Consider the following 18,796-nt stretch of genomic DNA (forward strand, 5'->3'; position numbering starts at 1 on the left):
TGCACGCAGTCACCCCAGACTGATCCCAGACTGCACCCAGTAATCCTACATGCACCCAGTCACCCCAGACTGATCCCAGACGGCAGCCAGGAATCCTCCTTTGCACGCAATCACCCCACACTGATCCCAGACTGCACCCAGGAAACCTGCAGTCCACGCAGTCACCCCAGACTGAACCCAGACTGCACCCAGGGATCCTGCACTCCACGCAGTCACCCCAGACTGATCCCAGACTGCACCCAGGGATCCCAGAGTGCACCCAGTCTGGCCAGACTGATCCCAGACTGCACCCAGGAATTCTACAGTGCACGCGGTCACCCCAGACTGATCCCAGACTGCACCCAGGGATCGCACAGTCCAGGCAGTCTCCCCAGACTGATCCCAGTCTGCAACCAGTGATCGTACAGTGCACGCAGTCTCCCCAGACTGATCCCAGACTGCACCCAGGGATCCTACAGTGCACTCAGTAACCCCAGACTGATCCCAGACTGCACCCATGAATCCTACATTGCAGGCAGTCACCCCAGACTGATCCCAGACTGCACCCAGGGATCCTACTGTGCACGCTGTCACCCCAGACTGATCACAGACTGAACCCAGGGATCCCAGAGTGCACGCAGTCACCCCAGATTGATCCCAGACTGCACCCAGGGATCCCAGATTGCACGCAGTCACCCAGACGGATCCCAGACTGAACCCAGGGATTCCAGAGTGCACCAAGTCATCCCAGACTGATCCCAAACTGCAGCCAGGAAATCTACAGTGCACGCAGTCACCCCAGACTGATCCCAGACTGCACCCTGGGATCGGACAGTGCACGCAGTCACCCCAGACTGATCCCAGACGGCACCCAGGAACCCGACAGTGCACGCAATCACCCCACACTGATCCCAGACTGCACCCAGGAAACCTGCAGTGCACGCAGTCACCCCAGACTGATCCCAGACCGAACCCAGGAATCCAACAGAGCACCCAGTCTCGCCAGACTGATCCCAGACTGCACCCAGGAATTCTACAGTGCACGCAGTCTCCCCAGACTGATCCCAGACTGCACCCAGGGATCCTACAGTGCACTCAGGAACCCAAGACAGATCCGAGACTGCACCCAGGGAAACTACTGTGCACGCAGTCACCCCAGACTGATCCCAGACTGCTCCCAGGAATCCTACTGTGCACGCAGTCACCCCAGACTGATCCCAGACTGCTACCAGGAATCCTCCTTTGCACGCAGTCACCCCAGACTGATCCCAGACTGCACCCAGGGATCCTACAGTGCACGCAGTCACCCCAGACTGATCCCAGACTGCACCCAGGGATCCTACAGTGCACGCAGTCATGCCAGACTGATCCCAGAATGCAGCCACGGATCCTAGAGTCCACCCAGTCACCCCAGACTGATCCCAGACAACACCCAGGAATCCTACAGTGCAGGCAATAATCCCAGACTAATCCCAGACTGCACCTATGGATCCCACAGTGCACGCAGTCACCCCAGACTGATCCAAGACTGCACCCAGTAATCCTACATGCACCCAGTCACCCCAGACTGATCCCAGACGGCATCCAGGAACCCGACAGTGCACGCAATCACCCCTCACTGATCGCAGACTGCACTTAGGAAAACTGCAGTCCACGCAGTCACCCCAGACTGAACCCAGACTGCACCCAGGGATCCTGCACTGCACGCAGTCACCCCAGACTGATCCCAGACTGCACCCAGGGATCCCAGAGTGCACCCAGTCTCGCCAGACTGATCCCAGACTGCACCCAGGAATTCTACATTGCACGCGGTCACCCCAGACTGATCCCAGACTGCACCCAGGGATCGCACAGTCCACGCAGTCTCCCCAGACTGATCCCAGTCTGCAACCAGGGATCGTACAGTGCACGCAGTCTCCCCAGACTGATCCCAGACTGCACCCAGGGATCCTACAGTGCACTCAGTAACCCCAGACTGATCCCAGACTGCACCCATGAATCCTACATTGCAGGCAGTCACCCCAGACTGATCCCAGACTGCACTCAGGGATCCTACTGTGCACGCAGTCACCCCAGACTGATCACAGACTGCACCCAGGGATCCCAGATTGCACGCAGTCACCCAGACTGATCCCAGACTGAACCCAGGGATTCCAGAGTGCACCAAGTCATCCCAGACTGATCCCAAACTGCAGCCAGGAAATCTACAGTGCACGCAGTCACCCCAGACTGATCCCAGACTGCACCCTGGGATCGGACAGTGCACGCAGTCACCCCAGACTGATCCCAGACGGCACCCAGGAACCCGACAGTGCACGCAATCACCCCACACTGATCCCAGAATGCACCCAGGAAACCTGCAGTGCACGCAGTCACCCCAGACTGATCCCAGACTGAACCCAGGAATCCAACAGAGCTCCCAGTCTCGCCAGACTGATCCCAGACTGCACCCAGGAACTCTACAGTGCACGCAGTCTCCACAGACTGATCCCAGACTGCACCCAGGGATCCTACAGTGCACTCAGTAACACAAGACTGATCCCAGACTGCACCCAGGGAAACTACTGTGCACGCAGTCACCCCAGACTGATCCCAGACTGCTCCCAGGAATCCTACTTTCCACGCAGTCACCCCAGACTGATCCCAGACTGCACCCAGGGATCCAACAGTGCACGCAGTCACCCCAGACTGATCCCAGACTGCACTCAGGTATCCTAGACGGCACCAAGTCACCCAGACTGATCGCAGACTGCAACCATGAATCCTACAGTGCAAGCAGTAACCCCAGACTGATCCCAGACTGCACTCAGGGAGCCTGAAGTGCACGCAGTCAGCCCAGACTGATCCCAGACTGCACCCAGTGATCCTACAGTGCACACAGTCACCCCAGACTGCACCCAGGAATCCTGCAATGCACGCAGTCACCCCACAATGATCCCAGACTGCACCCAGGGAATGTAAGTGCACGCAGTCACCCCAGACTGATCCCAGACTGCACCCAGGTTTCCTACACTGCACGCAGTCACACCAGACTGCTCCCAGACTGCACCCAGCGATCCTACAGTGCACGCAGTAACCCCAGTCTTTCCCCAGACTGCAACCATGGATGCTACAGTGCACGCAGTCACCACAGAATGAACCCAGACTGCACCCAGTGATACTACAGTGCACGCAGTCACCCCCGACTGATCCCAGACTGCACCCAGGAATCCTGCAGTGCACGCAGTCACCCCACAGTGATCCCAGACTGCACCCAGGGATCCTACACTGCACGCAGTCACACCAGACTGCTGCCAGACTGCACCCAGGGATCTTACAGTGCACGCAGTAACCCCAGTCTTTCCCCAGACTGCACCCATGGATGCTACAGTGCACGCAGTCACCACAGACTGATCCCAGACTGCACCCAGTGATCCTACAGTGCACGCAGTCACCCGAGACTGATCCCAGACTGCTCCCAGGAATCCTCCTTTGCACGCAGTCACTTCAGACTGATCCCAGATTGCACACAGGGATCCTACAATGCACGCAGTCACCCCAGACTGATCCCAGAATGCACCCAGGGATCCTACAGTGCACGCAGTCAACCCAGACTGATCCCAGACTGCACCCAGGGACCCTGCAGTGCACGCAGTCATCCCAGACTGATCCCAGACTGCAGCCACGGATCCGACAGTGCACCCAGTCACCACAGACTGATCCCAGACAACACCCAGGAATCCGACAGTGCAGGCAATAATCCCAGACTAATCCCAGACTGCACCCATGGATGCTACAGTGCATGCAGTCACCCCAGACTGATCCCAGACGGCACCCAGGAACCCGACAGTGCACGCAATCACCCCACACTGATCCCAGACTGCACCCAGGAATCCAACAGAGCACCCAGTCTCGCCAGACTGATCCCAGACTGCACCCAGGAATTCTACAGTGCACGCAGTCACCCCAGACTGATCCCAGACTGCACCCTGGGATCGCACAGTCCACGCAATCTCCCCAGACTGATCCCAGACTGCACCGAGGGATCCTACAGTGCACTCAGTAACCCCAGACTGATCCCAGACTGCTCCCAGTCATCCTACATTTGAGGCAGTCACCCAAGACTGATCCCAGACTGCACACAGGGATCCTACAATGCACGCAGTCACCCCAGACTGATCCCAGAATGCACCCAGGGATCCTACAGTGCACGCAGTCAACCCAGACTGATCCCAGACTGCACCCAGGGACCCTGCAGTGCACGCAGTCATCCCAGACTGATCCCAGACTGCAGCCACGGATCCGACAGTGCACCCAGTCACCACAGACTGATCCCAGACAACACCCAGGAATCCGACAGTGCAGGCAATAATCCCAGACTAATCCCAGACTGCACCCATGGATGCTACAGTGCATGCAGTCACCCCAGACTGATCCCAGACGGCACCCAGGAACCCGACAGTGCACGCAATCACCCCACACTGATCCCAGACTGCACCCAGGAATCCAACAGAGCACCCAGTCTCGCCAGACTGATCCCAGACTGCACCCAGGAATTCTACAGTGCACGCAGTCACCCCAGACTGATCCCAGACTGCACCCTGGGATCGCACAGTCCACGCAATCTCCCCAGACTGATCCCAGACTGCACCGAGGGATCCTACAGTGCACTCAGTAACCCCAGACTGATCCCAGACTGCTCCCAGTCATCCTACATTTGAGGCAGTCACCCAAGACTGATCCCAGACTGCACCCAGGGAACCTACTTTGCACGCAGTCACCCCAGACTGATCCCTGACTGCTCCCAGGAATCCTACTTTGCACGCAGTCACCCCAGACTGATCCCAGACTGCACCCAGGGATCCTACAGTGCACGCAGTCACCCCAGACTGATCCCAGACTGCACCCAGGGATCCCAGACGGCAGCAAGTCACCCAGACTGATCGCAGACTGCAACCATGAATCCTGCAGTGCAAGCAGTAACCCGAGACTGATCCCAGACTGCACTCAGGGAGCCTACAGTGCACGCAGTCACCCCAGACTGATCCCAGACTGCACCCAGTGATCCAACAGTGCACGCAGTCACCCCAGTCTGCACCCAGGAATCCTGCAATTCACGCAGTCACCCCAGACTGATCCCAGACTGCACCCAGGGAACGTAAGTGCACGCAGACACCCCAGACTGATCCCAGACTGCACCCAGGGATCCTACACTGCACGCAGTCACACCAGACTGCTCCCAGACTGCACCCATGGATGCTACAGTGCACGCAGTCACAACAGACTGATCCCACACTGCACCCAGTGATCCTACAGTGCACGCAGTCACCCCAGACTGATCCCAGACTGCACCAAGGAATCCTGCAGTGCACGCAGTCACCCCAGACTGATCCCAGACTGCACCCAGGGATCCTACAGTTCATGCAGTCTCCCCAGACCGATCCCAGACTGCACCCAGGGATCCTACAGTGCACGCAGTCAACCCAGACTGATCCCAGACTGCACCAGGGACCCTACAGTGCACGCAGTCATCCCAGACTGATCCCAGACTGCAGCCACGGATCCTACAGTGCACCCAGTCATCCCAGACTGATCCCAGACAACACCCAGGAATCCTGCAATGCAGGCAATAATCCCAGACAAATCCCAGACTGCACCCATGGATGCTACAGTGCACGCAGTCACCCCAGACTGATCCCAGACGGCACCCAGGAACCCGACAGTGCACGCAATCACCCCACACCGATCCCAGACTGCACCCAGGAAACCTGCAGTGCACGCAGTCACCCCAGACTGATCCCAGACTGAACCCAGGAATCCAACAAAGCACGCAGTCACCCCAGACTGATCCCAGACTGCACCCAGGGAACGCACAGTCCACGCAGTCTCCCCAGACTGATCCCAGACTGCACCCAGGGATCCTACAGTGCACTCAGTAACCCCAGACTGATCCCAGACTGCTCCCAGTATCCTACATTGCAGGCAGTCCTCCAAGACTGATCCCAGACTGCACCCAGGGATCCTACTGTGCACGCAGTCACCCCAGACTGATCCCAGACTGCTCCCAGGAATCCTCCTTTGCACGCAGTCACCCCAGACTGATCCCAAACTGCACCCAGGGATCCTACAGTGCACGCAGTCACCCCAGACTGATCCCAGACTAGACCCAGAGATCCTACAGTGCACGCAGTTGTGCCAGACTGATCCCAGAATGCAGCCACGGATCCTACAGTGCACCCAGTCACCCCAGACTGATCCCAGACAACACCCAGGAATCCTACAGTGCAGGCAATAATCCCAGACTAATCCCAGACTGCACCCATGGATCCTACAGTGCACGCAGTCATCCCAGACTGATCACAGACTGCACCCAGTAATCCTACATGCACCCAGTCACCCCAGACTGATCCCAGACGGCACCCAGGAACCCGACAGTGCACGCAATCACCCCACACCGATCCCAGACTGCACCCAGGAAACCTGCAGTGCACGCAGTCACCCCAGACTGATCCCAGACTGCACCCAGGGAACGCACAGTCCACGCAGTCTCCCCAGACTGATCCCAGACTGCACCCAGGGATCCTACAGTGCACTCAGTAGCCCCAGACTGATCCCAGACTGCTCCCAGTATCCTACATTGCAGGCAGTCCTCCAAGACTGATCCCAGACTGCACCCAGGGATCCTACTGTGCACGCAGTCACCCCAGACTGATCCCAGACTGCTCCCAGGAATCCTCCTTTGCACGCAGTCACCCCAGACTGATCCCAAACTGCACCCAGGGATCCTACAGTGCACGCAGTCACCCCAGACTGATCCCAGACTAGACCCAGAGATCCTACAGTGCACGCAGTTGTGCCAGACTGATCCCAGAATGCAGCCACGGATCCTACAGTGCACCCAGTCACCCCAGACTGATCCCAGACAACACCCAGGAATTCTACAGTGCAGGCAATAATCCCAGACTAATCCCAGACTGCACCCATGGATCCTACAGTGCACGCAGTCATCCCAGACTGATCACAGACTGCACCCAGTAATCCTACATGCACCCAGTCACCCCAGACTGATCCCAGACGGCACCCAGGAACCCGACAGTGCACGCAATCACCCCACACTGATCCCAGACTGCACCCAGGAAACCTGCAGTCCACGCATTCACCCCAGACTGAACCCAGACTGCACCCAGGGATCCTGCACTGCACCCAGTCACCCCTGACTGATCCCAGACTGCACCCAGGGATCCCAGAGTGCACCCAGTCTCGCCAGACTGATCCCAGACTGCACCCAGGAATTCTACAGTGCACGCGGTCACCCCAGACTGATCCCAGACTGCACCCAGGGATCGCACAGTCCACGCAGTCTCCCCAGACTGATCCCAGTCTGCAACCAGGGATCGTACAGTGCACGCAGTCTCCCCAGACTGATCCCAGACTGCACCCAGGGATCCTACAGTGCACTCAGTAACCCCAGACTGATCCCAGACTGCACCCATGAATCCTACATTGCAGGCAGTCACCCCAGACTGATCCCAGACTGCACCCAGGGATCCTACTGTGCACGCTGTCACCCCAGACTGATCACAGACTGCACCCAGGGATCCCAGAGTGCACGCAGTCACCCCAGACTGATCCCAGACTGCACCCAGGTATCCCAGATTGCACGCAGTCACCCAGACTGATCCCAGACTGAACCCAGGGATACCAGAGTGCACCAAGTCATCCCAGACTGATTCAAACTGCAGCCAGGAAATCTACAGTGCACGCAGTCACCCCAGACTGATCCCAGACGGCACGCAGGATCCCGACAGTGCACGCAATCACCCCACACTGATCCCAGACTGCACCCAGGAAACCTGCAGTCCACGCATTCACCCCAGACTGATCCCAGACGGCACCCAGGAACCCGACAGTGCACGCAATCACCCCACACTGATCCCAGACTGCACCCAGGAAACCTGCAGTGCACGCAGTCACCCCAGACTGATCCCAGACTGAACCCAGGAATCCAACAGAGCACCCAGTCTCGCCAGACTGATCCCAGACTGCACCCAGGAATTCTACAGTGCACGCAGTCTCGCCAGACTGATCCCAGACTGCACCCAGGGATCCTACAGTGCAGTCAGTAAACCAAGACTGATCCGAGACTGCACCCAGGGAACATACTGTGCACGCAGTCACCCCAGACTGATCCCAGACTGCTCCCAGGAATCCTACTTTGCACGCAGTCACCCCAGACTGATCCCAGACTGCTCCCCCAGGAATCCTAATTTGCACGCAGTCACCCCTGACTGATCCCAGACTGCACCCAGGGATCCCAGATTGCACGCAGTCACCCAGACTGATCCCAGACGGCACCCAGGAACCCTACAGTGCACGCAGTCAGCCCAGACTGATCCCAGACTGAACCCAGGAATCCAACAGAGCACCCAGTCTCGCCAGACTGATCCCAGACTGCACCCAGGAATTCTACAGTGCACGCAGTCTCCCCAGACTGATCCCAGACTGCACCCTAGGGATCGTACAGTGCACTCAGTAACCCAAGACTGATCCGAGACTGCACCCAGGGAACCAACTGTGCATGCAGTCACCCCAGACTGATCCCAGACTGCTCCCAGGAATCCTACTGTGCACGCAGTCACCCCAGACTGATCCCAGACTGCACCCAGGGATCCTACAGTGCACGCAGTCACCCCAGACTGATCCCAGACTGCACCCAGGGATCCTACAGTGCACGCAGTCACCCCAGACTGATCCCAGACTGCACCCAGGGATCCTGCAGTGCACGCAGTCATGCCAGACTGATCCCAGAATGCAGCCACGGAGCCTACAGTGCACCCAGTCACCCCAGACTGATCCCAGACAACACCCAGGAATCCTACAGTGCAGGCAATAATCCCAGACTAATCCCAGACTGCACCCATGGATCCTACAGTGCACGCAGTCACCCCAGACTGATCCCAGACTGCACCCAGTAATCCCACATGCACCCAGTCACCCCAGACTGATCCCAGACGGCACCCAGGAACCCGACAGTGCACGCAATCACCCCACACTGATCCCAGACTGCACCCAGGAAACCTGCAGACCACGCAGTCACCCCAGACTGAACCCAGACTGCACCCAGGGATCCTGCACTGCACGCAGTCACCCCAGACTGATCCCAGACTGCACCCAGGGATCCCAGAGTGCAGCCAGTCTCGCCAGACTGATCCCAGACTGCACCCAGGAAGTCTACAGTGCACGCGGTCACCCCAGACTGATCCCAGACTGCACCCAGGGATCGCACAGTCCACGCAGTCTCCCCAGACTGATCCCAGTCTGCAACCAGGGATCGTACAGTGCACGCAGTCTCCCCAGACTGATCCCAGACTGCACCCAGGGATCCTACAGTGCACTCAGTAACCCCAGACAGATCCCAGACTGCACCCATGAAACCCACATTGCAGGCAGTCACCCCAGACTGATCCCAGACTGCACCCAGGGATCCTACTGTGCACGCATTCACCCCAGACTGATCACAGACTGAACACAGGGATCCCAGAGTGCACGCAGTCACCCCAGACTGATCCCAGACTGCACCCAGGGATCCCAGATTGCACGCAGTCACCCAGACTGATCCCAGACTGCACCCAGTAATCCTACATGCACTCAATCACCCCAGACTGATCCCAGACGTCACCCAGGAACCCGACAGTGCAAGCAATCACACCACACTGATCCCAGACTGCACTCAGGAAACCTGCAGTGCACGCAGTCACCCCAGACTGATCCCAGCCTGCTCCCAGGAATCCTACAGAGCACGCAGTCACCCCAGACTGATCCCAGACTGCACCCAGGGATCCTGCACTGCACAAAGTCACCCCAGACTGATCCCAGACTGCACCCAGGGATCCCAGAGTGCACCCAGTCTCGCCAGACTGATCCCAGACTGCACCCAGGAATTCTGCAGTGCACGCAGTCACCCCAGACTGATCCCAGACTGCACCCAGGGATCGCACAGTCCACGCAGTCTCCCCAGACTGATCCCAGTCTGCACCCAGGGATCGTACAGTGCACGCAGTCTCCCCAGACTGATCCCAGACTGCACCCAGGGATCCTACAGTGCACTCCGTAACCCCAGACTGATCCCAGACTGCACCCATGAATCCTACATTGCAGGCAGTCACCCCAGATTGATCCCAGACTGCACCCAGGGATCGTACTGTGCACGCAGTCACCCCAGACTGATCACAGACTGAACCCAGGGATCCCAGAGTGCACGCAGTCACCCCAGACTGATCCCAGACTGCACCCAGGGATCCCAGATTGCACGCAGTCACACAGACTGATCCCAGACTGAACCCAGGGATTCCAGAGTGCACCACGTCATCCCAGACTGATTCCAAACTGCAGCAGGGAAATCTACAGTGCACGCAGTCACCCCAGACTGATCCCAGACTGCACCCTGGGATCGGAGAGTGCACCCAGTCACCCCAGACTGATTCCAGATTGCACCCAGGGATCCTGCAGTGCACACAGTCACCCCAGACTGATCCCAGACTGCACCCAGTGATCCCAGAGTGCACCCAGTCATACGAGACTGATCCCAGACTGCATCCAGGGATCGGAAAGTGCACGCAGTCACACCAGACTGATCCCAGACTGCAACCAGGGATCCTACACTGCACCGAGTCACACCAGACTATTCCAAGACTGCACCCAGGAAACCTACATTGCAAGCAGTCACACCAGACTGATCCCAGACTGCACCCAGGGATCCTACTATGCACGCAGTCACCCCAGACAGATCCCAGACTGCACCCAGGGATCCTAGAGTGCACCCAGTCACCCCAGACAGATCCAAGACTGCACCCCGGGATCCTGGAGTGCACCCAGTCACCCCAGACTGATCCCAGACTGCACCCTGGGATCCCACAGTGCACGCAGTCACCCCAGACCTGTCCCAGACTGCACCTAGCGATTCCAGAGTGCACCAAGTCACCCCGACTGATCCCGGACTGCACCCAGGAAATCGACAGTGCAGGCAGTCACCCCAGATTGATCCCAGACTGCACCCAGGAAACGTAAGTGCACGCAGTCACCCCAGACTAATCCCAGGCTGCACCCAGGGATACTACACTGCACGCAGTCACACCAGACTGCTCCCAGACTGCACCCAGGGATCCTACAGTGCACGCAGTAACCCCAGTCTTTCGCCAGACTGCACCCATGGATGCTATAGTGCACGCAGTCAGCCCAGACTGATCCCAGACTGCACCCAGGGATCCTGCAGTGTCCGCAGTCACACCAGACTGATCCCAGACTGCACCCAGGGATCCAACAGTGCACGCAGTCATCCCAGACTGATCCCAGACTGCACCCAGGGATCCGACATTGCACGCAGTCACCCCAGACTGATCCCAGACTGCTCCCAGGAATCCTACTTTGCACGCAGTCACCCCAGACTGATCCCAGACTGCAACCAGGGATCCTACAGTTCACGCAGTCACCCCAGACTGATCCCAGACTGCACCCAGGGATCCTACAGTGCACGCAGTCAACCCAGACTTATCCCAGACTGTACCAAGGGACCCTACAGTGCACGCAGTCATCCCAGACTGATCCCAGACAGCAGCCACGGATCCTACAGTGCACCCAGTCACCCCAGACTGATCCCAGACAACACCCAGGAATCCTACAGTGCAGGCAATAACACCAGACTAATCCCAGACTGCACCCATGGATCCAACAGTGCACGCAGTCACCCCAGACTGATACCAGACTGCACCCAGGAACCCGGCAGTGCACGTAATCACCCCACACTGATCCCAGACTGCACACAGGAAACTTGCAGTGCACACAGTCACCCCAGACTGATCCCGGACTGAACCCAGGAATCCTACAGAGCACGCAGTCACCCCAGACTGAACCCAGACTGAACCCAGGGATCCTGCACTGCACGCAGTCACCCCAGACTGATCCCAGACTGCACCCAGGGATTCCGGAGTGCACCCAGTCTCGCCAGACTGATCCCAGACTGCACCCAGGAATTCTACAGTGCACGCAGTCACCCCAGACTGATCCCAGACTGCTACCAGGGATCGCACAGTCCACGCAGTCTCCCCAGACTGATCCCAGTCTGCACCCAGGGATCGTACAGTGCACGCAGTATCCCCAGACTGATCCCAGACTGCACCCAGGGATCCTACAGTGCACTCAGTAACCCCAGACTGATCCCAGACTGCACCCATGAATCCTACATTGCAGGCAGTAACCCAAGACTGATCCCAGACTGCACCCAGGGATCGTACTCTGCACGCAGTCACCCCAGACTGATCCCAGACTGCACCCAGGGATCCTACAGTGCACGCAGTCATCCCAGACTGATCCCAGAATGCAGCCACGGATCCTACAGTGCACGCAGTCAAACCAGACTGATCCCAGACTGCACCCAGGCATCCTACAGTGCACGCAGTCATCCCAGACTGATCCCAGAATGCAGCCACGGATCCTACAGTGCACCCAGTCACCCCAGACTGATCCCAGACAACACCCAGGAATCCTACAGTGCAGGCAATAATCCCAGACTAATCCCAGAATGCACCCATGGATTCTACAGTGCACGCAGTCAACCCAGACTGATCCCAGACTGCACCCAGTAAACCTGCATGCACCCAATCACCCCAGACTGATCCCAGACGGCACCCAGGAACCCGACAGTGCAAGCAATCACCCCACACTGATCCCAGACTGCACCCAGGAAACCTGCAGTGCACGAAGTCACCACAGATTGATCCCAGACTGCACCCAGGAATTCTACAGCGCACGCAGTCACCCCAGACTGATCCCAGACTGCACCCAGGGATCCTGCACTGCACGCAGTCACCCCAGACTGATCCCAGACTGCACCCAGGGATCCCAGAGTGCACCCAGTCTCGCCAGACTGATCCCAGACTGCACCTAGGAATTCTACAGTGCACGCAGTCTCCCCAGACTGATCCCAGACTGCACCCAGGGATCGCACAGTCCACGCAGTCTCCCCAGACTGATCCCAGTCTGCACCCAGGGATCGTACAGTGCACGCAGTCTCCCCAGACTGATCCCAGACTGCACCCAGGGATCCTACAGTGCACTCAGTAACCCCAGACTGATCCCAGACTGCACCCATGAATCCTACATTGCAGGCAGTCACCCCAGACTGATCCCAGACTGCACCCAGGGATCGTACTGTGCACGCAGTCACCCCAGACTGATCACAGACAGAACCCAGGGATCCCAGAGTGCACGCAGTCAACCCAGACTGATCCCAGACTGCACCCAGGGATCCCAGATTGCACGCAGTCACCCAGACTGATCCCAGACTGAACCCAGGGATTCCAGAGTGCACCACGTCATCCCAGACTGATTCCAAACTGCAGCCAGGAAATCTACAGTGCACGCAGTCACCCCAGACTGATTCCAGACTGCACCCTGGGATCGGACAGTGCACGCAGTCACCGCAGAATGATCACAGACTGCACCCAGGGATCCTGGAGTGAACGCAGTCACCCCAGACTGATCCCAGACTGCACCCAGGGATCCCAGAGTGCACCCAGTCTCGCCAGACTGATCCCAGACTGCACCCAGGAATTCTACAGTGCACGCAATCACCCCAGACTGATCCCAGACTGCACCCAGGGATCCCAGAGTGCACGCAGTCTACCCAGACTGATCCCAGACTGCACCCAGGGATCGTACAGAGCACGCACTCACCCCAGAATGATCCCAGACTGCACCCAGGGATCCTACTGAGCACGCAGTCACCTCAGAATGATCCCAGACTGCACCCAGGGATCCTGCAGTGCACGCAGTCAACCCAGACTGATCCCAGACTACACCCAGGGATCCCAGCTTGCACGCAGTCTACCCATACTGATCCCAGACTGCACCCAGGGATCCTAAAATGCACCCAGTCACCCCAGACTGATCCAAGACTGCACCCAGGGATCCCAAAGTGCACCCAGTCACGCCAGACTGATCCCAAACTGCACCCTGGAATTCTACAGTTCACGCAGTCATCCTGACTGAACCCAGACTGCACCCAGGGATCGAACAGTGCATGCAGTCTCCCCAGACTGATCCCAGACTGCACCCAGGGATCCGACAGTGCACTCAGTAACCCCAGACTGATCCCAGACTGCACCCATGAATCCTACAGTGCAGGCAGTAACCCCAGACTGATCCCAGACTGCACCCAGGGATCGTACTCTGCACGCAGTCACCCCAGACTGATCCCAGACTGCACCCAGGGATCCAACAGTGCACGCAGTCACCCCAGACTGATCCCAGACTGCACCCAGGGATCCTACAGTGCACGCAGTCAAACCAAACTGATCCCAGACTGCACCCAGGGATCCTACAGTGCACGCAGTCATCCCAGACTGATCCCAGAATGCAGCCACGGATCCTACAGTGCACCCAGTCAACCCAGACTGATCCCAGACAACACCCAGGAATCCTACATTGCAGGCAATAATCCCAGACTAATCCCAGAATGCACCCATGGATCCTACAGTGCACGCAGTCAACCCAGACTGATCCCAGACTGCACCCAGGGATCCCAGAGTGCACCCAGTCTCGCCAGACTGATCCCAGACTGCACCTAGGAATTCTACAGTGCACGCAGTCTCCCCAGACTGATCCCAGACTGCACCCAGGGATCGCACAGTCCACGCAGTCTCCCCAGACTGATCCCAATCTGCACCCAGGGATCGTACAGTGCACGCAGTCTCCCCAGACTGATCCCAGACTGCACCCAGGGATCCTACAGTGCACTCAGTTACCCCAGACTGATCCCAGACTGCACCCATGAATCCTACATTGCAGGCAGTCACCCCAGACTGATCCCAGACTGCACCCAGGGATCGTTCTGTGCACGCAGTCAACCCAGACTGATGACAGACAGAACCCAGGGATCCCAGAGTGCACGCAGTCACCCCAGACTGATCCCAGACTGCAGCCAGGAAATCTACAGTGCACGCAGTCACCCCAGACTGATCCCAGACTGCACCCTGGGATCGGACAGTGCACGCAGTCACCGCAGACTGATCACAGACTGCACCCAGGGATCCTGGAGTGCACGCAGTCACCCCAGACTGATCCCAGACTGCACCCAGGGATCCCAGAGTGCACCCAGTCTCGCCAAACTGATCCCAGACTGCACCCAGGAATTCTACAGTGCACGCAATCATCCCAGACTGATCCCAGACTGCACCCAGGGATCCCAGAGTGCACGCAGTCTACCCAGACTGATCCCAGACTGCACCCAGGGATCGTACAGAGCACGCACTCACCCCAGAATGATCCCAGACTGCACCCAGGGATCCTGCAGTGCACGCAGTCACCCCAGACTGATCCCAGACTGCTCCCAGAGATCGCACAGTCCACGCAGTCTCCCCTGTCTGATCCCAGTCTGCACCTAGGGATCGTACAGTGCACGCAGTCTCCCCAGACTGATCCCAGACTGCACCCAGGGATCCTACAGTGCACTCAGTCACCGCAGACTGATCCCAGACTGCACCCATGAATCCTACATTGCAGGCAGTAACCCAAGACTGAACCCAGACTGCACCCAGGGATCGTACTCTGCACGCAGTCACCCCAGACTGATCCCAGACTGCACCCAGGGATCCTACAGTGCACGCAGTCACCCCAGACTGATCCCAGACTGCACCCAGGGATCCTACAGTGCACGCAATCAAACCAAACTGATCACAGACTGCACCCAGGGATCCTACGGTGCACGCAGTCATCCCAGACTGATCCCAGAACGCAGCCACGGATCCTACAGTGCACCCAGTCACCCCAGACTGATCCCAGACAACACCCAGGAATCCTACAGTGCAGGCAATAATCCCAGACTAATCCCAGAATGCACCCATGGATCCTACAGTGCATGCAGTCAACCCAGACTGATCCCAGACTGCACCCAGTAATCCTGCATGCACCCAATCACCCCAGACTGATCCCAGACGGCACCCAGGAACCCGACAGTGCAAGCAATCACCCCACACTGATCCCAGACTGCACCCAGGAAACCTGCAGTGCACGCAGTCACCACAGATTGATCCCAGACTGCACCCAGGAATCCTACAGCGCACGCAGTCACCCCAGACTGATCCCAGACTGCACCCAGGGATCCTGCACTGCACGCAGTCACCCCAGACTGATCCCAGACTGCACCCAGGGATCCCAGAGTGCACCCAGTCTCGCCAGACTGATCCCAGACTGCACCTAGGAATTCTAAAGTGCACGCAGTCTCCCCAGACTGATCCCAGACTGCACCCAGGGATCGCACAGTCCACGCAGTCTCCGCAGACTGATCCCAGTCTGCACCCAGGGATCGTACAGTGCACGCAGTCTCCCCAGACTGATCCCAGACTGCACCCAGGGATCCTACAGTGCACTCAGTAACCCCAGACTGATCCCAGACTGCACCCATGAATCCTACATTGCAGGCAGTCACCCAGACTGATCCCAGACTGCACCCAGGGATCGTACTGTGCACGCAGTCACCCCAGACTGATCACAGACAGAACCCAGGGATCCCAGAGTGCACGCAGTCACCCCAGACTGATCCCAGACTGCACCCAGGGATCCCAGATTGCACGCAGTCACCCAGACTGATCCCAGACTGAACCCAGGGATTCCAGAGTGCACCACGTCATCCCAGACTGATTCCAAACTGCAGCCTGGAAATCTACAGTGCACGCAGTCACCACAGACTGATCACAGACTGCACCCTGGGATCGGACAGTGCACGCAGTCACCGCAGACTGATCACAGACTGCACCCAGGGATCCTGGAGTGCACGCAGTCACCCCAGACTGATCCCAGACTGCACCCAGGGATCCCAGAGTGCACCCAGTCTCGCCAGACTGATCCCAGACTGCACCCAGGGATCCTACAGTGCACTCAGTAACCCCAGACTGATCCCAGACTGCACCCATGAATCCTACATTGCAGGCAGTCACCCAGACTGATCCCAGACTGCACCCAGGGATCGTACTGTGCACGCAGTCACCCCAGACTGATCACAGACAGAACCCAGGGATCCCAGAGTGCACGCAGTCACCCCAGACTGATCCCAGACTGCACCCAGGGATCCCAGATTGCACGCAGTCACCCAGACTGATCCCAGACTGAACCCAGGGATTCCAGAGTGCACCACGTCATCCCAGACTGATTCCAAACTGCAGCCTGGAAATCTACAGTGCACGCAGTCACCACAGACTGATCACAGACTGCACCCTGGGATCGGACAGTGCACGCAGTCACCGCAGACTGATCACAGACTGCACCCAGGGATCCTGGAGTGCACGCAGTCACCCCAGACTGATCCCAGACTGCACCCAGGGATCCCAGAGTGCACCCAGTCTCGCCAGACTGATTCCAGACTGCACCCAGGAATTCTACAGTGCACGCAATCACCCCAGACTGATCCCAGACTGCACCCAGGGATCCCAGAGTGCACGCAGTCTACCCAGACTGATCCCAGACTGCACCCAGGGATCGTACAGAGCACGCACTCACCCCAGAATGATCCCAGACTGCACCCAGGGATCCTACTGAGCACGCAGTCACCTCAGAATGATCCCAGACTGCACCCAGGGATCCTGCAGTGCACGCAGTCAACCCAGACTGATCCCAGACTGCACCCAGGGATCCCAGAGTGCACGCAGTCTACCCATACTGATCCCAGACTGCACCCAGGGATCCTAAAATGCACCCAGTCACCCCAGACTGATCCAAGACTGCACCCAGGGATCCCAAAGTGCACCCAGTCACGCCAGACTGATCCCAAACTGCACCCTGGAATTCTACAGTTCACGCAGTCATCCTGACTGAACCCAGACTGCACCCAGGGATCGAACAGTGCATGCAGTCTCCCCAGACTGATCCCAGACTGCACCCAGGGATCCGACAGTGCACTCAGTAACCCCAGACTGATCCCAGAATGCACCCATGAATCCTACAGTGCAGGCAGTAACCACAGACAGATCCCAGACTGCACCCAGGGATCGTACTCTGCACGCAGTCACCCCAGACTGATCCCAGACTGCACCCAGGGATCCTACAGTGCACGCAGTCACCCCAGACTGATCCCAGACTGCACCCAGGGATCCTGCAGTGCACGCAGTCAAACCAGACTGATCCCAGACTGCACCCAGGGATCCTACAGTGCACGCAGTCATCCCAGACTGATCCCAGAATGCAGCCACGGATCCTACAGTGCACCCAGTCACCCCAGACTGATCCCAGACAACACCCAGGAATCCTACAGTGCAGGCAATAATCCCAGACAAATCCCAGAATGCACCCATGGATCCTACAGTGCACGCAGTCAACCCAGACTGATCCCAGACTGCATCCAGTAATCCTGCATGCACCCAATCACCCCAGACTGATCCCAGACGTCACCCAGGAACCCGACAGTGCAAGCAATCACCCCACACTGATCCCAGACTGCACCCAGGAAACCTGCAGTGCACGCAGTCACCCCAGATTGATCCCAGACTGCACCCAGGAATCCTACAGCGCACGCAGTCACCCCAGACTGCACCCAGGGATCCTGCACTGCACGCAGTCACCCCAGACTGATCCCAGACTGCACCCAGGGATCCCAGAGTGCACCCAGTCTCGCCAGACTGATTCCAGTCTGCACCCAGGGATCGTACAGTGCACGCAGTCTCCCCAGACTGATCCCAGACTGCACCCAGGGATCCTACAGTGCACTCAGTAACCCCAGACTGATCCCAGACTGCACCCATGAATCCTACATTGCAGGCAGTCACCCCAGACTGATCCCAGACTGCACCCA

This window comes from Heptranchias perlo, unplaced genomic scaffold, assembly GCF_035084215.1.
Source record: "Heptranchias perlo isolate sHepPer1 unplaced genomic scaffold, sHepPer1.hap1 HAP1_SCAFFOLD_59, whole genome shotgun sequence".
NCBI lineage: Eukaryota > Metazoa > Chordata > Chondrichthyes > Hexanchiformes > Hexanchidae > Heptranchias > Heptranchias perlo.